Source organism: Diceros bicornis, chromosome 4, assembly GCF_020826845.1.
Source record: "Diceros bicornis minor isolate mBicDic1 chromosome 4, mDicBic1.mat.cur, whole genome shotgun sequence".
Classification (NCBI taxonomy): Eukaryota; Metazoa; Chordata; class Mammalia; order Perissodactyla; family Rhinocerotidae; genus Diceros; species Diceros bicornis.
In genome coordinates this window covers 63,504,676-63,528,859 of record NC_080743.1, presented here as the reverse complement: position 1 = coordinate 63,528,859, position 24,184 = coordinate 63,504,676, and the positions used below count along the sequence as shown (strand labels likewise).

Genomic DNA, 24,184 nt, shown 5'->3' with positions numbered 1-24,184 from the left:
TTCATCTTATAAAGAAAGGAAACTCTGACGCATACTACAACATGGGTGAACTTTGAGAACATTATGCTAAGTCAGTCACAAAAAGAAAAAATGCTGTATGATTACACTTATATGAGATACCTGGAGTATTCAAATTCATAGAGACAGAAAGTAGTGTTTCTGGTGTTTGCCAGGGCCTTGGGGGAGGAGGAATGGGGAAATTGTTGCTTAATGGGTATTGAGTTTCAGTTTTGCAAGATAAAAAAAGGTCTAGAGATTGGTTGCACAACAATGTAAATGTACTTAACACTGCTGAACTGTATACTTAAAAACGGTTAAGATGGTAAAGTTTATGTTACATGTATTTTACCACGATTAAACAAAACAAAACTATTCTCATACTCTAAGCTTCAGAAGTTTTGCAATACATAGACCAACACCAACAACTCTTTGGGAAGAATGATTCAATAAGAAAAGAAATAAACCTGAGAAATGTTGGAGGCCAAAAGGGAAGTAAGAATGAACAAATACCTTCATTAGGGGTCTTAACAAAAATAAGTAAAACCAGAACCAAAGAGAAGAAAACAGCAAATATATCAACATAGTAGGGTTGGAGGTTGGGGACCAGAGGATATGGAAGTTTGCTAAGTCACTTGTCTTTCAGGGGAAGATAGATAAGAAATTTGGCAAGAAAGGAGAAGAAGAAAGCACAGAATAAGTGTTACAAATTGAAATAAACTAAGATGGCAGAATCAAGTTAAAATATATACATAAAATGTGTACATAAATGGACTAAATTCACCAGCTAAGATACAAATTTTTTCAATTTGGATTCAAAATAAACCCAACCATATGTTGCTGACAAAATAAACATACAGCAGAAAGTCTCTTACAAAAAAGTTGGAAAAAATTATCTTATTTAAACCTTAACTTAAAGAAAGCCAGTTTAGAAATAATAGTGTAGCTTAAAATAGATTTTTAGGAAAAATGTATCAATATAGATAGTTTCACTACCTAATGATAAAATATTCAACTCTCCAGAAAATACAATTTAAATTATGTATTTATGCAATAAAAACATATATATACATAATTTGTTATTTATATTACCTGATATGGCAACATATAATCAATTTTTCTTTTTCTTTATTCACAAATATACACACATAGTATATATACTTGTGTATACATGTAAACTATATATAAAAATATATGGTGGAAATCAAAAGAACTACAACGAGAAATTGACAAAATCACCATAGAGTTGGAGATTTCACCATATCTCTCTCAATTGCTGAAAGAACAAGGTAAAAAAATTAGTCAAGATTTAGATTTAGAAGATTTGACTAACATAATTAACAGGCTTAAGAAATTTTATCTGACTTATAGGATTCTGAATTCAGTATTTATAAATTCTTCTCAAGTAGATATGAAACAATTAGAAAATATTCCTCATGTACCAGGCCATAAAAATGTCAAAATATATCCCCAAATGTAGGTAATACATTTAAGTGTCTCCTCCTGCCTCTTTCTTATACCTTGGTACCAAAGTTATCCATGACTGAGTAAAGAATGGGCCATCAGGAAAGGATTGAAATGAACGCCTCTGACCCTTGTTGTAGAATGAAGCTTAAAATAAAATTAAACTGACTCATGAAAAAGTAAAGAAGCCACATTTTTGTGCAACTGTATGTTTGGAATTGAGAAATTATCTACTTGTGCATATTCTAAAATTGGGATAATACCATACAATATCATGTAATACAGCTTTATATCCTGCTTTATTTTTTACTTAATATTATTTCATGATAATTTTCTCATGCTACTGTCTTGTCTTTTACCCAGGCCTCACACCAGTCACTAAGTTTCCTACTCATCCTCTAGGGAAAAAAAACAAGCCTTCTTCCAAACACAAGCTTGTGGCAATAGACATGTGAGAATGAATTTTAAAACTTGCTATAGTCAAAATGCATTCCCTTTTGTTCAGGCCTCATCTGCAGTGGAATAAAAGTTGTCTATTTTCTACATTGATAGATAAAGGATCAGAATCAAGCCACTTCAGTTTTCACTTTTCTGAATATTGTTGATACCACCCTTATACTCCCAGACAATCTCATAATTAATTGTACACTGTGATCTTATGGTTACCAACTAGGTACCCAGGTCTTTCTCTAGAGAAATTCCCACAGATCTCACCTCTCTGGATACTTCTTGCACAGCAGTCTTTAGAAATGCAGGTATCACTGTCTTACCTGAATAAAAAGATAAGTCAGAAAAGCTCTGCAAAGACTGAACTTCAGGATGTTATAATCTCGCGAAAGGCTGGGAAAATGAAGTATTCTGAAAGATAAGGATAAATGGCAATGGAGTCACTTAAAAACTCAATTATTGATGTCCCTCCCTCCCTGTGCTAACTTCTAAAGAGAAAGAAGTTATGTATTTATGAAATAATTTTGAGGCTCCACCTATCAAACTTTGTAGCTTTCTGTTTCGGTAGTCAGAGAAATTGAACAGTTTCCTGTTCATAAACAGTAATCTTAGCCACAAGGAGAAAAGATAGTTAAGCGCTCCTTCTTTGCTTTTTTTGACTTAAAAATATCAGTGGCTGAAAGGAGTTTGAATATTAGAATTTTCTTATTCAGCTGGCTTAACGTGTGGGTCATCAGAAACCTATAGCCCCTTGAATGAGGCTCAATATATCACATGGGAAAGCTAATCTCTTCTTTTCTCCTAGTCTCTTCTCCTGTTTTCCTGTTCACAGAGTAGCAGTGGCTGGAGAAGATATTGGTAGAGACATTTATCTCTACTAGTACTTGACTGCATCTCCTGGAGTGGGGAAGCTCTTCTATGAAATTGCTTTTGGTTTAAATGGTACCTAAGCATTCACCCAATTATTAATAATTGGCAAATCTGAAGCTTGACAGAGGTAGAAGGTCATTAGGAATACATAAATCCTTACTCAAATATGCCAAAGGAATTTGGCACTCATTGCCCTCTTGACTGTGACTAGGCTGCATTACCTCAATGATTAAAATCATGATTACTCATGCTTTCTGCATTATTCATGGATAAATACAAGTTGGTAATGAACCTGTATTATGACAGTACTGAAGCCTTGAAAATTCTGGAAGAGCACTAAGCTTCTAGACAAATAAGGGACTTGATAAACCTTTTTTTCTTTAGTGGTTTTTCTGTGACACAGTGGATGTACTCTGGAGTAATGTGAGCCCTGAGATGTCAAATAAATGGCACAAGTCAGCAGACAGTATTATGGTAACCCACCAGCTGCTCTGCAAGAAGGATGAGGCCATGACTGGAATAAGGGTCCCAAAAGATAGCTAATGTAGGCAAATGACTCACAGCCCTCTATGAGAAGAAAAAGCTGATTGTCTTAATTCAAACCAACATCATAGAGGAGAAAGTTGAAGTTTGGATTTGAAACCATCGGAAAAACTCCATTAAAGCAGGAGAAAGTCAGGAAAAAGCAAGGAGGATCTGGAGTCACAGCCACAAATACTTTTGTAGGTTCATTGTTCCCTTACAGAATTTAGTTTCCTGCTTATGTGGATGCTTTGAGCTGGTCTTAAGGTAAAGGGTCAAGAGGAACATAAAGTTCACAGAGGGCCCCAATTCAAAGTTTGGAGATTAGAGGCGATCATGCAGGAATGACTATGATTAGGACATTTTTCTGCCCTTTTTTAGAAACCAACTCATGTGATATGAAATCCTCTGTTGGTTTTCCGGTAGTGATCACACCAATTGCTGACTCAGATAAAAGTAATCCAGAACAATGCTCCCTTATCCAAAAGGTGTAGTTAGAATTTTAATAGATGGACTAAAGTAATGCTCAAAATTGTACAGTTTTACTGATTGATAGGCAGTGGCCAAATAATTGGTGATTTAGGCCATTACATAAAAAGCTCACAAGTAGAAAATGTAAGAACTCCCACAAACACAAGATGTCAGGATAAACTTGCGTGGCTTCCTATCATCTTAAGTTTTAATCCTCAAGGTCATCCAAAATCTTGAGGGAAGAGTTCCCACCGGGTTGATGCCCTAACAATTCAGTCTAGAAGATGCCAGAAGTCTCCTAAGGAGAAGCACAAGGGCAAGGAGAAGAACAATCACACTAAGAAATAACAGTCATGTTTTTTAAAGTCCATACTAGGCCCAGGGATAAAGGCATAGGTGTAAGCTCCATAGTCTCAGAAAAGCAAATGGAAGGGGAGAGTGTGTTTGGCATACTCAAATGAAAAATCTTTCTCCATCTCCTTATCTCTAAGGGCCAGAACAACATCTTTCAGTGTGGGACCCTGAGCTGGCCAAGTCGATTTATGCATTCACCTAGTCATCGTCCACCTGAACAGCATGCCTTCCTGGTTTTCCTTCACAAGAAAATCAGTTTTTTTTGCTCATCCATAGTTGTTATCTGGGGGTGTGACCACACCATAATTCATTCAAGTTATATTTTTACTCTCAGCTAAATCTTGTGCTATTTCCAAAGTCTGTTTTTAATTTTTTTTTTTTAATCCGGGTCACTCACTTGCATAAATGCTATTAAAGAATCTCTTTTCCTAAGATAAAATCCCTGCATTAGCTTCTGAGTGCTGCTATAACGAATTAATACAAACATGGTGGCTTAAAACAAGAGATATTTATTCCCTCTCAGTCTGGAAGCCAAGTCCAAAATCAGTGTCACTGTGTATTAACTATGTTCCTAGCTTCTGTAAACCTGATGCTTGAACACCTGCCCTACGTGCATGTGCCAGATGCACCTTGTTCTGGACAACACAATAATATGACTGAGTCGCTTTACCTTGTCTTCCTGCCATCCTCATCCTCTCTCTTCATTTTTGGGAGGAGTCTTTCCCCAGAGGTGCACTTTTCAAATGCAAACCAGCCAATCCTGAGTCTGTACACTCAAATGCTTCCTTTATCAGGCTCTTGCACTCTACTCCGGGCTACTATACTCCTGCCCTAATCACCCCAGGACCAGGTACCATGCAACTAGGGACAGCCTTATGCCCCAGAGCCTGCTGAAATTATTCAAACTAGCCAATCCCAAACCTGCTTACCCTCCTTCACATGTTTCTTCCTGCAGAAACCACAGTAAAGGCTCTTGCCCACAGTTTCTTCTCTCTCTCTCTGCCTTAGACTGAGCCTAGGGCTTCCCCTTGTGGCTTCGGATGACATGGCAAACGCTTTCCTCTTGAGAACTGGGCATAACAAACTATCTTTTCAGTGGCAATTGTCTCCTGATCTGTTGGCCTTACTATGCCTCAAATTTTCTATTAATACAGTATATTTTAAAGCACACTGTGCTGAAATCAAGGCAGGGCTACACTCATTCCAGAGGCACTAAGGGAGAATTGGTTCCTCGCCTCTTCTACCTTCTGGTGGCTGTTGGTATTCCTTGACTGCAGTCTTCAAGACCAAAACCTCAGATTTCTCTCTGCCTTCACATCACCTTCTCTGGTTGTATGTCAAATCTCCTCCTGTCTGCTTTTAATAAGGGTATTTGTGATGGCATATAGAGCTCACCAAGATAATCCAGGATATTCTCCCTATATCAAGATTCTTAACAATAAATCTGCAAAGATCCTTTTTCCAAATAAGGTGATATTCACAGGTTCCAGGGATCAGCACATGAGAATATCTTTGGGAGTCATCATCAACCTACCATAGTCCCCATTCCTAAGCTAAAGAGAGAAAATCTTCCATGATCTGCACCATGTTCACTGATTCAGCTTCATTCCTACCACTTCTTCTCTCCATGTGTCTCACATTTTTTTCCTCACCCGAGATATCTCACCATCCTCAGTTTAAACTATGATCACAGACACAAGAGGAGAAGGCATGTGATGGGGGCAGGGGGCAGGCAGAGATTAGGGTGATGTGGCCACAGGCCAAAGAAGGCCAATATCCACAAGACGCTGGAAGAGGCAGGAAATGAATTTTGCTCTAGAGCTTTCAGAGGGAGCACGGCCCTGCTGATACCTTGATTTTGGACTTTTGGCCTCCAGAACTGTGAGAGAACAAATTTACTTTAAGTCACCAACTTGGTAGTAATTTGTTACAGCAGCTACAGGAAATGAATAAAACCACTTTATCTAAGAAAACCTGATTTATCAAAATCTGAAATTATTTCACATATTTATTTGCTGGCTTATTTATTATCTGCCTCCTTCAATAAAATGTTAGCTACAAAAGGGCAGGGACTTGATCTTATTTACCTTAGTTCTCTCAGTACCTACACATAGTCAGTACAGTGTCTAGCACATAGTAGGTACTCAATAAATACTGGATAAATGAACAAATTATTTTATGTTCTTCTAGGAGTAGGAAATACTGGGAAATAATTTGGAAGGGGGAAAGACAACTCATATATGGTGCAGGGATTCAGGTCTTCAGCAGACACTCCTAACAAATTGATCCTAAACAATTCAGCTTATTCAATACACAGACATAGAAAGACTTCTTCTCTGTCTCTTGCACCATCATACTTACAACCGCACAATCTTGATGATTTTATCTCATACATGTTTCCCAAATAATACCCTGATCTCCATCCCTACTACCACTTCTCTAATTCAAATTCTCACTACCTCTTTCTAGGACCGTTAGTGTTGTAACTGGTCTCCTTGCCTCCAGCCCAAAGTTCTCAAATACACCTCCCATCATTTTAAGAATGAATTCTCAAAAAATTAGATAGTAACAGATTCCGTTGATTGCCTACACATAGTTTGTCTACATAATGCTTCCTGCTCCCTCTCCCCACCAAAGTATTAGCCATCTGAATACTTGTGCTGGCCTATTCTTCATCTCAAAGACTGGACTATTATTTATCTAAGTCAGTTAGGGATGTCTAAATCCCTTTTCAGCAGTTGATTGAAGAATAGACGCGTGACTCAATTCTAGCTAATGGTGCCAGAATAGAAGCATGCTATAGGGGAATATCTGAAAAAGATTTTCTTTGCTAGTAAAAAAAGAAGCCTAGGAAGAAATATCTCTTTTTTTCCTAAGTATGTTTGTGTTTGCATTTGGAGTGAGGTGAGAAATAGTCAGGCTGAGAAGAGTAGAAGAAATGTTCCACAGAAGATATTATCGAACCAATGAACTAACTACCCCTTCCCCAACTACAGAGTCTTGTTACAAATTTCCTACCTTTTCTATTTCCTTTTACCTTTTGACCCCCTTTATCCATTTCTCTCACCCTCCACCCCCCGCCTCTGGCAATCACTAATCTGTTCTCTGCATCAATCAGGTTGTTTTTTCTTTTTTCCAGATTCCACATATAGGAGTGATTATGTGGTATTTGTCTTTCTCTGTCTGACTTATTTCACTTAGCATGATACCCTCCAGGTCCACCTATGTTGTTGCAAATGGCTAGATTTCATTCATTTTTGTGGCTGAATAATATTCCATTATATGTATAACTCTTCGGTTGTTGCCATATCTTGGCTATTGTAAATAATGCTGCAATGAAGGTGGGGGTGCATATATCTTTTCAAATTAGTGTTTTTGTTTTCTTTGGATAAATATCCATAAGTGGAATAGCTCAATCATATGGAAGTTTAATTTTTAAGTTTTTGAGGAACCTCCATACCATTTTCCATAGTGGCTGCACCAATTTACATTCCCATCAACAGTACACAAATGTTCTCTTTTCTTCACATCCTCATAAACACTTGTTTTTCTTGTCTTTTTGATAATAGCCTTTCTAACAGGTGTGAGGTAATATGTTATTGTGGTTTTGATTTGCCTTTTCCTGATGATTAATGACGTTGAAAATCTTTTCATGTACCTGTTGGCTATCTGTATGTTTACTTTGGGAAAATGTCTATTAAGATCTTCTACTCATTTGTTAATTGGATTATTTGTTTTTTTGCTATTGAGTTGTATGAGTTCTTTGTATATTTTGGATTTAACCCTTTATCAGATATAGATTTGCAAATATTTTCTCTCATTTAGTAGGTTGCCTATTCATTTTGTCAATAGTTTCCTGTGCTGTGCAGAAACTTTTTAGTTTGATGTAGTCTCTCTGCTTATTTTTGCTTTTGTTGCTTTTTTTTTTTTTTTTTTTGCTGAGGAAGATTCACCCTAAGCTAACATCAGTGCCAATCTTCCTCTATTTTTTAGTACACAGGCCACCAGCACAGCATGGCCAGTAACAGAGCAGAGTAGGTCTGCACCAGGGAACAGAACCCAGGCCACCAAAGCAGAGTGGGCTGAACTGAACTACTAGGCCACCAGGGCTGGCCTTGTTTTTGCTTTTGTTGTCAGATTAAAAAAAAATCATCACCAAGACCTATGTCAAGGAGCTTACCACCTTTGTTTTCTTCCAGCAGTTTTGTGGTCTCAGGTCTTACATTCAAGTTTTTAATCCTTTTTGTGTTAATTTTTGTGTATGGTGTAGTGGTCCAGTTTAATTCTTTGGCATGTGGCTGTCCAGTTTTCTCAATACCATTTATTGAAGAGACTGTCCTTTCCCCATTGTATATTTTTGGCTCTTTTGTTGTAAATTAATTGACCATATATGCATGGGTTTATTTCTGGGCTCTCTATTCTGTTCCATTGATCTATGTGTCTGTTTTTATGTCAATGTCATACTGTTTTAATTACTATAGCTTTGTAATATAGTGTGAAATCAGGGAACATGATGTCCCCAGCTTTGTTTTTCTTTCTCAAGATTGCTTTGGCTATTTGGGGTCTTTTGTGTTTCCATACAAATTTTAGGATTGTTTGTCCTATTTCTGTGAAAAATGCCACTGGAAATTTGATAGAGATTTCATTGAATCTATAGATTGCTTTGGGTAGTATGGACATTTTAAAAATATCAATTCTTCCAATCCATAAGCATGGAATATCTTTCAATTTATTTATGTCTTCTTCAATTTCTTCACTAATCTCTTGTAGTTTTCAGTGTACAAGTTTTTCACCTCCTTGGTTAAATTTATTCCTAGATATTTTATTCTTTTTGATGCAGTTGTAAATCATACTGTTTTCTTCATTTCTCTTTCTGATAGTTCATTATTAGTGTGTAGAAACATAGTAGATTTTTCTGTATTGATTTGGTATCCTGCAACTTTGCTGAATTTACTTATTAGTTCTAACAGTTTTTTGATGGAGTCTTTATACTTTTCTCTATATAATATCATGTCATCTACAAATAATGACAGTTTGACTTTATCCTTTCCAATTTGGATATTTTCTATTTCTTTTTCTAGCCTAATTGCTTTGGCTGGGACTTCCAATACTGTGTTGAATAAAAGTAGTGAGAGTGAGCATCCTCATCTTTTTCCTGATCTTAGAGGAAAAGCTTTCAGCTAGAATATGATGCTAGCTGTGGGCATATATTTTTTTCTTTTTAAGCCATTTTACTTAGTTTTATGTTACCTGCACCTGAAAATATTTTAACTGACTCACTGATCATTTAATTTCCCTTCTTAAAATTCTTCAGCGATTCCTCATCACCCATCAGATAAAGTCCTGATTCTTTAGCTTAGTATTCAAAGACTTTCGTGACTTCATCTTTCTTTTCTAGTCTTATTTTCTGTTAGTCTCTGTTTCCTATCTAATTTTTTCAGCAACATCTGATAGATTCAGATTCCCACAGTTCCAAACCCTCCTCATACATAATACTGTTTCATGACTTAGTGCATTTACTTATAATCTTTTCTCATCCTGTAATACTCTTCTCACCTTTTTCACTTTTCTATCTACCACATTCCCTTTCAGTGATGATGCTCAGGCTTAATTTTCTTTGGGAAGCTTTCCTTGTCCATCACAGATTGGGCAAATGCCTGCCTTTGGGTGCTTCCATAACACTCTATACAGTCATATCATAGCACCTATCACATTATATTGACATTTTCTCTTTATGTGTCTATGTTCCCCTCTGTGTTGAAAGAGCTTTGAGGGGAGGAATCATATAATGCATTAGTCCCCCTTATCCATGGGGGATGCATTCCATAGCCCCCAATGGATGCCTGAAACTGTGGATAGTACTGAACCCTTATATATACTATATTTTTTCCTATACATACACACCTATGATAGTTTAATTTATAAATTAGGGACAGTAAGAGATTAACAACAATAAGTAATAATAAAATAGAACAATTATAACAATATACTGTGATAAAGGTTACCACAGATCTTAGCAATACCAGTATACAATTTTTTTCTTTCCTTATTAAGTCAAGAACTTTCACCTTTTCACTTAAAGGCTTTTCACTTAAAGCACTTTATGGCTTCTTTTTGGCATATCTGAATCACCAACATCACTACTCCTGTGCTTGGGGCTATTAATAAGTAAAATAAATGTTACTTGAACACAAGTACTGCGATAACATGACAGTCAATCTGATAACTGAGACAGCTACTAAGCTACTAAGTGGTTAATGGCTGGGTAGTGTATACAGTATGGATATACTGGACAAAGGGATGATTCACATCTCAAGTGGGACAAGATGGGGTGCCATGAGATTTCATCATGCTACTCAGAAGAGTGCTCAATTTAAAATTTATGAATTGTTTATTTCTGGAATGCTTCCTTTAATATTTTTGGTCCAGGTAACCAAAACTGCAGAAAGTGAAACCACAGATAAGGAGGGACTACCGTATTTCTGTCTTTGTGTTACCAATTGCCTGACATATATTAAGATGATCAATAAATATTGGTTGAGCTAAACTAAATATAGTAAAAAATGCACAAAATCCAACTAATGCAATAATTTAAAACTGTTTGAATGATATTTTTGGCATTTTATTTCTCCCCTTTCCTTAGCAATTGAAACTAAATAAAACACAATCATTTTTTCAAAGTTGTCATACTGTACTTATTTTAATTTTAATTTCTGCTAATAAAAGGGTTTTATTAACAGAGGGGAACTTCCTCAATTTGATAGAGAAGATATACAAAAAAGTACAGCTAACATCATACCTAGTGATGAGAAAGTTGAAGCTTCCTTGCTAAGATCAGGAACAAGATAAGAATGTTCCCTCTCACCACTCTCTCTCAACATCATACTGGCAGTCCTAGCTAATGCAATAAGAAAGAAAAGGAAATACAAGTATACATATTAGGAATGAGGAAATAAACCTTTCTTTTTTCTCAGATGACTTGATCATCTATGTAGAAAATATTAAAGAATCAAAAAAATTCCTGAAACTAATAAGCGATTATAGTAAGGTTGCAGGATACGAGATTAATATTTAAAACGTAACCACTTTCATATAGATCAGCAACAAGCAATTGGACATATAAATTAAAAACACAATACCATTTACATTAGCAGTCCCAAAAATGAAATACTTAGGTATGAATCTAACAAAATATGTACAAGATCTGTATGAGGAAAACTATAAAACTCTGATGAAAGAAATAAAAAAAAGGAACTAAATAAATGGAGAGATATTCCATGTTCATGGATAAGAAGACCCAATATTCATTGTCAATATGTCAGTTCTTCCCAATTTTATCTATAGATTCAATGCAACCCAAATCAAAATTCTAGCAAGTTATTTTGTGGATATCAAGGAACTGATTCTAAAATTTATATGGAGAGAAAAAAAACCAGAAAAGCCCACACAAAATTGAAGGAGAACAACAAAGTCAGAGGACTGATATTATCCAACTTCAAGACTTACCATAAATCTATGGTAATCAAGATAGTGTAGTATTGGTAATAGAATAGCTAAGTAGATTAATGGAATAGAATAAAGAGCCCAGATAGGCCCACAAAAATATAGTCAACTGACCTTTGACAGGGGAGCAAAACAAATACAATGGAGAAAAGATAGTATTTTCAACAAATGGTGCCGGAACAACTGGACATCCGCATACAAAAGACGAATCTAGACCAGACTTTATACTCTTCACAAAATCTAACTCAAAATGGATCTTAGGGCTAAATATAAAACACAAAAACATAAAACTCCTAGAAGATAACATAGTAGAAAAATCTAGGTAACTGGGTTTACAGATGACTTATTAGATACAATACCAAAGGCACGATCCGTGAAAGAAATACTTGGTAAGCTGGACTTCACTGAAATTAAAAACTTCTGCTGTGCAAAAGATTCTGTCACAACAATGAGAAGACAAGCCACAGACTGGAAGAAAATGGTTTCAAAAGACAAATCTGATAGAAGGCTGTTATCCAAAATACGTAAAGAACTCTTAAAGCTCAACAATAAGAGAGCACACAACTTGATTAAAAAATAAGCAAAAAATCTGAACTGACGCCTGACCGAGGAAGATATATAGATTACAAATAAGCATATGGAAAGATGCCCAACATCATAAGTTACTAGGAAATTGTTAATTAAAACAACAACTAGATACCACTACACACCTATTAGAATGGCCAAAATCCAAAACACTGACAGCACCAACTTCTAGCAAAGATATGGGGCAACAGGAACTCTCATTCATCACTGGTGGGAATGCAAAATGGTACAGCCACTTTAAAGACAGTTTGGAAGTTTCTTACAAAACTAAACATACTACTGGCAAAAATTTCAGCAGTCACGTTTTTTGGTATTTACCCAAATGAATTGAAAACATATATCCACTAAAAACCTGCACACAGATACTTATAGCAGCTTTATTCATAACTGCCAAAACTTGGAAGCAATCAAGATGTCCTTCAGTAGGTGAATGGATAAATAAACTGTGATACATTCAGACAATGGATTATTATTCAGTGCTAAAAAGAAATGAGCTGTCAATCAGTCAAAAAACATGGAGGAAACTTAAATGCATATTATTAAGTGAAAGAAGCCAATCTGAAAAGGCTGTATGATTCCAACTATATGTCATTCCAACTATAATGTACATTCTATGTACAACACCAACAGTGAACCCTAATTATAAACTATGAACTTTGGGTAATACTGATGTATCAATGTAGGTTCATTGATTGTAACAAATGTACCACTCTGGTGGGGGATGTTGATGGTGGGAAAAGCAGTGTATGTAGGGGGGCAAGACGTATATGGGAGCTCTGTAACTTATGCTCAGTTTTGCTGTGAACCTAAAAGAGCTCTAACAAAAATAAAGTCTACTAGTAAAAAGGATGTGTTATGGTATTTAAAGGCAACTGAATATATCTTTGCAATAGAACACACAGGAATACCTGTGCACACAGATGTATGCAACCCTGTGGGTAAGATGAAAAGTGATAACACTTTGATAAAGATTTTAGTAGTATGGGTACCTCTAAAAGGGAAGAAGACAAAGCTTAATATTAATTGAACTTCTTCTCTGTACCAGGCTTTCATCAGGATCCTTTCTCATGTCCTCTAATCTCCCCCAATAACTCATTAAGGCTGATATGTATTAGTAGAGACCTCACATGTTTCTAGATGGGATCTCTTTTTAGGTCATGGCTAATAAAGTATTTTCATCTGCTTGGCCCTTTGCAGAAGGAGAGTTCAGATCCTCAAAGACAACAGAGTCTGGGTCAGTTACAGAAGTAGTTCTGACTACTTTTAAGTAGTTTGGTCTGTGAGTGATTGCAAGGCTTCCAAAAGGACACTGTGACTCCACAAAACTAAACTTGTTTGGGATTTTAGCCCGTTGTTGAACTCTTCAATGAACTGATACTCTTATGGATTTAGGAGTCATCTCTTTAGTTCTATTAGGTATTAGATGTGTAACTATATGCTGATAACAATAACAATCAACAAAGTTAGATTTCATTCTTGTAGTCCTTTCTATATGCCAACCTAAATTACCTTAACTCTCCCAGAAACCTTAAAAGTAGGTATTATTAACATTCTCAGTTTTGAAAATGAGGCAATTTAGCTAAATTGCACTAAATTTTACAACTGCTGATTTGTGGAGTTGGAATTTAGACCTAAGGTTTTCTGACTGCATGTTCTTCTATATTATTACCAACTCTGAAAATTGCACTTGTGGTTCTGATTTTCCGGTGGCATCTGAGAGACATGGTGCCATATATGTGCATATGGGTATGCAGACAAGCAGAGATGTGCAGATAACACAGATGATCAGAACTGCTTTATTTTTTTTCTAAAAGCAAATGATAGTTTTTCTTCCTAAAAAGGAAATAAGAGTTTAAAAAATGTTCTGAAAGAGCAAACAAATGTGGCAATACCTTCCTTGGTTTGAGCTCAGATGGTATATGCCTCTCTTTTTTGGGGGTGAGGTGCTCCTTGGGGCAAATATTTATTTTACTCTCATATTCCATACTTCTCCCTTCATTTCCTCCAAATTCAAGGAACTTTTTTTTTTTTTTTTTTTAAAGCAGAAGTGAGGCTACTACTCTTGATTCTTGATGCTGCTACCTTGGGTATCAGAATGAAAAACACTTTATCTACCATAGTTCATAAAAGTACAGTTGAAAGAAGCCAAGTAATTCATGAAGTCCAATCTCCTTATTTTATATATTAAAAAAATACAGGTCAGGGAAGGTGTATGGCCTACTTTGAGTCAGAGTTAGTGTTAGTGGTAGAGCCTAGATTAAAACTCAGGTTTTCCAACTCCCAATCTATGCCTCCACAGTGTCTCTTATGAATGTAGGAAGCAGATGCTCTTCTGTATTTGCTTTGCCTAAAGCGGGGAGGCTGGGGTCTCCAGGCCAGGCCTAGGGAAAGGACTCCTAGAAGGACTGTATTCTTAAGTTGCTTTTTTGACATCCTGGTCTGTATTCTCATGTTCCCAATTAGTATTAATTGAGAGAGGCAAGAGGAGAAAACCGGGGCCTCCCCAAAGCTTTCTGTTCCACACTCAGGTAGGGGGAAGTCTCTGCAGACAAAATACTGATCATTATTGTAGTTGAAGCTGTGTTTCATTAAACAGGCACAGCCCCCTCCTGGGAACAGTTCCCCTGTCTCACCCTCTGGCTTCCCCAGCTCAATTAAGCCGTTTATTTGCCTTCTCATTAGCAAACTTGTTAGTGCTTTGCTCTGTTCCCCTGAGTTGCTCAGAAGAAAAGTTTTGTGGGAGGATTTCCTTAGCTAGATAGGTCTGGATCTCATGCTTCCCTACAGTATAGCTACATCTCTAGGTCCTTCAAAGAGGCTTTGTGTGGCAGTGATAACTCAGCAGTGGGTCCATGGCTCCTCTGCTTGATCAAAAGGAAGTGGAAGCAGAAGCCTGGATTGGCTAAGGCTGTGAAAGTTCAATACAACTGCCTGAGATTTAACTGAGAACGAGAGGAATGGATATTTAAGACTTGTTTTGGACACACTGCTCAAAGATTGCCAGGGTCATCTGCTGCTAGCCTCTGAGCAGAGGTACCTATGCTGTCTGGATTCCTCTCCATGTACAGAATTTCTCCAGGCCCCATACCTTGGTACAGGTCTTTAATACTCATCAAGCACTCTCACATTTCAATAGTGCCTCCCCACTGAGGCAAGGCAGGGCACATTAGGAGACTGACTATACTGGTAGGGGGCTTTCCAGCCCTTATCAATTAAGATCAGTTGCAATGACATTCCAAACTGCCTAATCCTTTAGCCCATTCAGACCAACCATCAGTAATTTAATTCAATACATATATTTATTGCCAACAAATTACTAGTAATAGCAGTAATACTATTTATTGAGTGCCCACTAAAGTGGGTATATAAACTTATACATGAGTAAACTGAAGCTCAGAAAGACTATATGACTATTCTAGAATTACAGCAAAAATGATGGATCATGTTCATGCCTAAGTGAGGAGAGGGAGAGGAGGACATTTTGGATAAAGGACTAATATAGGCTAGGTAAGGGGATGAGTTCAATAACTAGTAGCTGCCTAAAATGGAGGGAAAGGAAGGCATATAAGGGGGAGGGGAGTGGAATGGGAGGCACAATTAAAGATAATAGATTTAGAAAATGTTAAAGCTCATCGTTACCCCGATTTTACCTCGCCTGACCTGTGACACCCGGATCTACTAAAAGACTCATCTTTATTCTCTTAAAATACCCAGTTTCTGTGTTAGACATAGCAGAAACAGAAGATTAATTAGTATATCAGGAGTCTCAGACCCTATCCCAATTTCCCCATCCTCTCTGTTCCTCACCATTAGTAGGAGTTTTAAATTAGGTTAGGCCATCATCCAGCCCTTGGTTCCTGGACCTCAACCCTGAAGGCTGAGGCCCTAGTCTTGTTGACTCTTTTGATGAGAGCACTGAACTGCATTACCTGTTCAGAATGCACCTTTGTCTATGTCTGCCACAGGCAGGTAACCTGGAACTAGGAATGTTCTTTCCTTCTTCACATTAGTTCAGCAATTGCTGCATAACCCTAGCAAAGAAGTGGACCTAGCTTTCTCGAAGTATTGAAGAAGACAACCAGGAAATCTGATACCATATTTTCAAACAAACAGCATTAGAACCATAGTATATAAAGCAGGTAGTACAAAGCGGAAAACAGACTGAAATAGAAAGTAGAAATGGGCACCAGAAGCCCTGGCTATTCCCTATGCCCTCTTTTCTACCTTGATTCCCCAACTAGTTCCTCTGCTGAGATGATTTAGTTCAATCTTCTTACTTTACAGATGAGCGAGTTGAGGGCCAAGGAGGCAATATGACCTGCGAAGGATGCCAGCTCATTAGTGACTAAGACATGACTGGAACGTGGCAGAGACAGGTCACTGCTTGAGTCATGACTGCTCTTTATAAAATTGTTTTTAATTGTTTTTCTGTAAAAATAAAAATAGAAAGATTACTGGACTTATAGTAAAGAGACATGGATTCAACTCCAGATCCACTCCAAGGGGCTGGTGACCTTGGCAAGACTTCCTCAGTCTCATTCTCTCTCTCTGCCAAACCAAAGGCTGGAGTGGACGACTGCTCACATTCCTTCCTGCTTAGGGAGTTTTCATTCCATGACTGCAACACTTCTTAAAGAAAGCACGATTTGAACTAGACCCAGATGGGTAAGATCTAAATATCCAGAACAGAGAGGGAAGGTGTTGGTCCAAAACCCAGTTTTACCACTTTTTGTTTATATGATTTGGAGTAAAAAACTTAACCTCTCTCTGAACAACTGTTTTCTCGTACTAAAAAAAAAAAAACTATAATGATCTCCACCACACAGTACTATAAAGATTAAAAAGAACCAAATATGCAAAATGCCTAACACTTAAGTGTTGCTGACACTTAAGACGTGCTCCGTAAATATAATAAACCTTATTATTCCAGAGGCAGGGCAGTGTAGTGGTTAGAGAAGGGACTTTGAAGCCTGTCTCCCTGAATTCAATCATTGTCTCTATCACTTTCTTGCTGCATGAACTCGGACAATTTACTTAACCTCCCTGTTCTTCAGTTTCCTCATCTGTAAAATGGGGACAACAGTAGAACCTTATTTAAAGAATTCTTATAAGGGTTAAATTATACTATACATGCAAAGCATATAGAATAGTAAACAATATATATAAGATAGCATTATTACTTCAAATTTGCCACATAAATTTCCACAATCGAATTTCTTTCCTTGAGTATGTCTAGTTTTACATGTCTCATATTTTAGTCACATGTGGGACAGTAGAATTGGTAATGCTCCAAATCAAGCATCTTCTTTGAGCCCAGGTGTCCAAAAGCACTCTGGAACATCCTATGTATTTCTCCCTGCCCTTGTGAAATTTATACTATCTCATAAGGCATGGCTTTGGGGTCCCTACCTTTTTCTTACTATTTTGTTCTCCTGCACTGGGGTTATCTCAACTTGTCTTCATTGAGGGATGCTCATGGGAGCAGCAAAATACTGCTTGACCAGCACATGCCCTGGTGGTAGTCCAAAAGAATCACTGGCAGTTTCTTGGGTCATATTAATTAACGCAGTGCAGTGAGCCTTAGGGCTTACAATACTGTTGTGAGGATGTGAGTAACTATCTAATAAGTCAAGGAAGCATATATCTTGTCATTGATTTCCAGTATGGAGCCTGACATACTCATTCATTTGTGAATAAATGAACAAATGGCTGGATGAATGACTGGACTCCTAAAGATCAAATAAGGATGGCAGAGAGTAAGTACCCTTCCTATAACCCCACCAGAAGTCATTCCCCTTTTTTAAATCAGTTCAGTGGTCTAGACTCATCTTCCCTTTTACTTCACAATTTTTATTCTCTAAAACCTTCTGAGGTCTTTCTCTGCAGATATTCCTTAGAGCAGAGCTTCCCAACACATATAGATATTAGGTAAGCTGAGTTACTGACCTCCCTGCCCCTCCCTTTGAGTGACAAGATCAAGCCTGAGGAAATTACAGGTCCTGGACAGTTTGCATTTGTCAAGAAGCAGCCTTTCTAGTTCACTTCAGTGTGTTATACAAATATTATCACTTTTTTCTTTTGCTGTGATGTGAAAAGAAGTCAGAAGCAATGCATCAATGTGACACATTGGGGTGGATGTCTCAGGGCCAACTCTTTGGCTCTTTCCTTCTTCCATGTTGACATCAGTTTTATCACTCTAGAAGAAGAGAAATAAATATATATATACGTATATAAATAATGTATATAAATACGTATGTATAGTATATAGAAATAAGTATATATACTTATTTCTCTTATTCTAGAGTGATAAAATTGATGTCAACATGGAAGAAGGAAGGGACCAAAGAATGATATATATATATACACACACACACACTCACACACAGTCAGATCACAGACTCTGTAGTAGCATCAAAGCTAACATTCTATCACCCAGGATGTTTACATAGTTTATCATCCAAGTAAATGCCCAAATTTTTTTTTTTTTTTGAGGAAGATTTGCCCTGAGCTAACATCTGTTGCCAATCCTCCTCTTTTTTGCTGAGGAAGATTGGCCCTGGGCTAACATCTGTGTCCATCTTCCTGTACTTTATATGGGATGCTGCCACAGCGTGGCTTGATAAGAGACACGTGGGTCTGCGCCAGGGATCCAAACCTGTGAACCCTGAGCCGCCAAAGCAGAGCGCGCGAACTTAAGCGCTACGCCCTCGGGCCAAATATTTTTAAGAATGAAGCAGGACACTATTAATAATTATCCAAGAACAACAGGCATTAACCAGAACTCACTTCGGCAAACCAGGATATGTGATTCCATTACGTCACGATATTGAGATATATTTTAAAAATAAATATATTTGTTTCAATAGATAAATACCTAAATTATTAAAAAATCAAATAATTCATAAATGGTATATGTAGAAGAGTATTTTTCCAACCCAGGCCCATCTGCGCCTTTCTACCGCTTGGCAGCACCCCCATCCTCAAAGCAGGAAAAAGCTTGCGTTAGTGCCCCATGGGTTGCTTCCAGTCTTGCTCTACAAACAGAACTACAATGAGTAACTTTGTGTATGCATCATTTCACGTATGTGTGCATACATATTTGCAAGATGGATTCCTAGAAGTAGGACGGCTGGGCACAAGTGAATGTGTAGTTTACATTAATATTGCTAAATTTCCCTCTAATTTTATTTTGCTATTTTGTACTTCCATGAGCAATGTATGAAACTGTCCGTTTCCCTGCAGCCTTGCCAACAAAGTACGTTTTTAAACTTCTGGATCTTTATCAATCTGAAGGTGAGGAAGGCATCTCAAATTATTTAAAGTCGCATGTATCTTACGAGTTAGGCTGAATATTTTTTCACATGTTTAAATGCCCCAGTTGTTTTAAAATGCTTATTTTGGAGTGTGTCTCTCTCACTTCAAATTAAGTATCTTGAAGAAAGAGACTATGTTTTCTGCATCTCATACTTTTCCTAGTATGAGGTATAGAAAATAGAAAGCATTTAATAAATATATTTGATGAATGCATGAATAATAGAATCACTGTGATTTCTCCCTTCTCACATTATTTAAGCTGCTTTTGATAACACCTTTTCTAGCCTTTGGATCACATGTTTTTCTTGGAAAATAATATTACATATAAATATAACCATAATACAGGATATTTAGATGAACACAAATTAAAAATCACCTATGACATTACTATTTTACTAAAATTATTCATCTATTCTTTATAATCATTACCTATAACATAAGTTTTTTTCAAATATTAACAATCATATTGTTAAACATTGATGCTTTGAAATCCTACTTTCTTCACTTGACACTGTAACAAGAATTCTTAGTTGTCTCTTGTGCTAAATCATGAATTTCTTGATGGAAGCATTAGAACTTATCCTTTTTTCTTGCTCCATTTCTGATACAGAATAAATATTAAGTGAGAATGCTCTACTGGTGGGGGCTGACATGAGAAGAAAATAAACAGTTTCATTAGCTAAGCAAAGACTAAACTTGGAGCTCCCCAACTTTTATTTCCTCTCTTCATGCTCCTTTTAGCTCAAATTCCTCACTCTTTATACATAAACAATGTTAAATATTTAGCATATATTTTTGCATTGATTTGGGTTTATGTATAAGTTTTTTATTAACACATATTTGTGTTGCGTTGACTGCTTTGTGAAGGCAAACACACAGCCATTATAACATACTCTTTTAATGTCAAGCTGTGGGGGCCTACAATTGGGCACTGCAAAGCCTGGGGGAAGTCTGTCTCAGAATCTGTCATACAGATCCATAAATAAGACTGCAAGTTAGGGGTGTTTTGGTGTTTGGGACTGTGGGGAATGCAGCAAGTTTGTCAAACGGTGGTTGCAAACACCCATCCTGGAGAAAGGTCAGGTGTTTCAGATGAAGTGGAATCTAGGTGCAAGGCTGGAAAAGACTGAATGAGAACTTCCAATTGCCCAAGTATCCGAGATTTTTTTATTCAAGTAGAGATTCTTCCAGTCTTTAGATTATATTATTTTCTAAAGTAAAATTCTCAAAATCAAACATCATCTTTTCCTGTTCTTAAAACAACTCTAGCTCTTGCAGGAAGATTTTTCTGGGTTCATCTGAGGAGATTCAATGATTTCTGTTAAATTACTGTGGTCTATATGCAAATCTTTTATGGTTAAAATCTTGATAGCCAATTTAACTTTGCTATTATCTTGTCCTGTGCCTCTGATTTCTAAGTGTTAAACCACATTTGCATCTACAAATGATGCAAATCTATTACTCTCTGATGGATTAATGCTTTCAATCCGTTATTTCTATGGACTTTATATCTATCCAGTACATGCATATGTATAGTGTCCAGTCAAGGTCAGAATCCATATACTGACTGCAGAAATTTTATGAATATGATGCTAATGGTAATAAAAATGAGAGTGATGATGGAAAACTAGGTACACATCATGTGGATGTCCTATATAATAATAATAGTAGTCATGGTTTAAACGATGATAGCAATACTGGTGGTGGTGGTGGTGGTTTAGAACAGTGCTTGGCATGTAGTGGATATCCAATAATGGTTAACTCAATGAATAAATGATAGTGGGCATGGTGAAGGTAGCGGTGGTGGTGACTGTTGTGAAGATGAAGAGAGTTAAGGAAGAAATGATGGAGTTGCTGATCTTTCTCATACTGTAGTAAGGTTAGTAGTGGCCAAATTGATGCTTTACTCCTCTTGGGTCATCCAGCTCTTGTTATTGGAGTTGAATGGAAATGAAGATGATTGAGAATTTCCTTGCAAGGCACCTTTTAAGAAATTTTTAAATTTTTAAGAACTTCTTGGGTGTTCAACCTGTTACTCTCCATCTGTACACAAGATATGCAAGATGGATTGTGTCTCCCCATAGAAAGCTACATGAGACTTGAAAAACTTCCAGTGCCTCAGAGGAGACAATGTCCCTGAGGTTAGATTCCAGCGCCCAACAATCAGAGTTGAAGGGTTAGAAAAGTCGTTTGAGAGATGGACCTGATCTGCTTCAATTTCCAGTGCCCAACTTCCTGCCCCAGAGGAACCCCTGTTGAGAGATAGCCACACCAAGCAACCCCAAGGAACACACAGCAAGGAGCCCTTGGGAAGCTAGTATTCCCAGGAACATGAGATATAAGTACGGAAGTGTCTTGTGTTAGAAAGAATGCTGAGGAGGATGCTACAAGTCCTAAAATCTTCAAAACGGTCAGGTAATGGTTAGTGATGGTGCAGCAGAGATGAGAGTAGCTGAAGAAGAGGACAAGGAAGGGGCTTTGACATTTCCTAGGTGAGGTGTGGGAGGAAAACCTGGGGACAGTGGTGTTGATGCCCCTCACAACCCATAAACATTTTTCAGTGATTTAGGGAACTATAAATGATCTGTGTTGTAAGAGTCTTACAAAACTCTTAGAAAACAGAAAGAGTCTGTTCAAAACTTTTTTATTGTAGAGAAGAAGAAGTTGAGGGTATGCAAGGAGAAGTTGCTTTGCCCAATGTTTTGTGAGTTAGTGATACTGCAAGTTCACAAAGCCAAATCCCTGACTTTAGAGAAAACTCTTTATTTTATACTTCCGGATTTCTTGTCTGGGGCTTCTGATCTGATGGTTTTGCTCCTTGAGAATTTCTGGTGCATGTCTCCTTTGGAGATCATCTTTCAAAAAGCATAGTGTGTCTGAGGGGCTGGCCCAGTGGCATAGCGGTTAAGTTTGCTCACTCCGCATCAAGTTTGCGGGATCCTGGGCGTGGACCGATGCACCGCTTTTCAAACCATGCTGTGGTGGCATCCCATATAAAAAGTAGAGGAAGATGGGCACGGATGTTAGCTCAGGACTAATCTTCCTCAGCAAAAAGAGGAGGATTGGCAACAGATGTTAGCTCAGGGATAATCTTTCTTACAAAAAAAAAAAAAAAACAACATAATGTGTCTGCTGAGCGAACTATCATCAGGCACCATGGACCTGAGATTTTAGGGACTGTTCTCAGAGCTTCTGTATTTCTTTCATTTCCCATCTCTTCTTCTAGTCCTTATAAGAATAGTCTATAAACTTCTGAAGGCTTCCTGAAAGTGGCCTCAACAGTCACTTTTAGGGGATGATTTTTCTTTTCTCCACAGTCCAATATTGCTGGTTATTTTATCATTGGAAACTATAGGAAGGATAGAAATAGGAACTTTCCTATCTCTCTTGTTTCTTGATGGTGGTACAGGGAAGAAATCCAGTTTCCTCAGTCTCTAGAGTGCAATATTATAACATAGAAAAGTGTTGAAATGAGATCAGAAGCCTTGGTTTCTAGTTCCAGCCCTGTTAACAACAGATTCTATGATATGGGTCCAACCATTTCTGCCTTCAGGCTACAATTCCTCTTGCAAAGTGAGGAGCATTGATTAGATAATGTCAAGTTCCTTTCAGGTGCTCACATTCAGTGTTCTTGGCTTTAGGAAAATTTTCCTAATAGGGGAAGAATCCTGAAGTAGTTAATCCTCTGTCCTACCAGTTCTTCCTAGGAATCATGGATAATGTCAACCACACATGGACCCAGAGTTTTATCCTTAATGGTTTCATTAACACTGGAACTCTGCGACGTCTTGCATTCTCAGGGACCCTGTGCATCTATCTCCTCACCCTGGCAGGGAACTTGTTCATCATTGTCCTGGTTCAGGCAGATTCTGGACTGTCCACACCCATGTACTTCTTTATCAGTGTCCTCTCCTTCTTAGAACTCTGGTACGTCAGCACTACAGTGCCCACGCTGCTGCATACCTTGCTCCATGGGCGTTCACCCATCTCATCAGCTGTGTGCCTCATCCAGTTATATGTCTTCCATTCCTTGGGCATGACTGAGTGATATCTGTTGGGTATCATGGCCTTAGATCGCTACTTTGCCATCTGTCACCCACTTCACTACCACACACTCATGAGCAGAAAGGTACAGTTATGGCTAGCAGGGACCACTTGGGTAGCTGGCTTCTCAGCTGCACTTGTGCCAGCCAGTCTCACAGCCACTCTGCCCTTCTGTTTGAAAGAGGTGGCCCATTACTTTTGTGACCTGGCACCACTAATGCGATTGGCATGTGTGGACACAAGCTGGCATGCTCGGGTCCATGGGGCAATAATTGGTGTGGCCACTGGGTGCAACTTTGTGCTCATTTTAGGACTCTATGGGGGTATCCTGAGAGCTGTGCTGAAGCTGCCTTCAGTTGCCAGCCGTGCCAAGGCCTTCTCCACCTGTTCCTCCCACATAACTGTGGTGGCATTCTTTTATGCTTCTGCCTTCATAGTTTATGTGGGGCCATCTGGGAGTCACCCTGAAGGCACGGACAAGTGTATTGCCTTGGTATATGCCCTTCTTACTCCTTTCCTCAATCCTATCATCTATACCCTTCGCAACAAGGAGGTAAAAGAGGCCGTGAAGAGAGTCACTGTCAGGATCAGGACCATTTTGAAGGAACCTTGA

General features: G+C 37.8%; 1 pseudogene; it reads left to right on the top strand.

Moving 5' to 3' along the window:
* Positions 1–23,239: 23,239 nt before the first annotated feature.
* Positions 23,240–24,184, top strand: LOC131403405 (olfactory receptor 10C1-like; annotated as a pseudogene).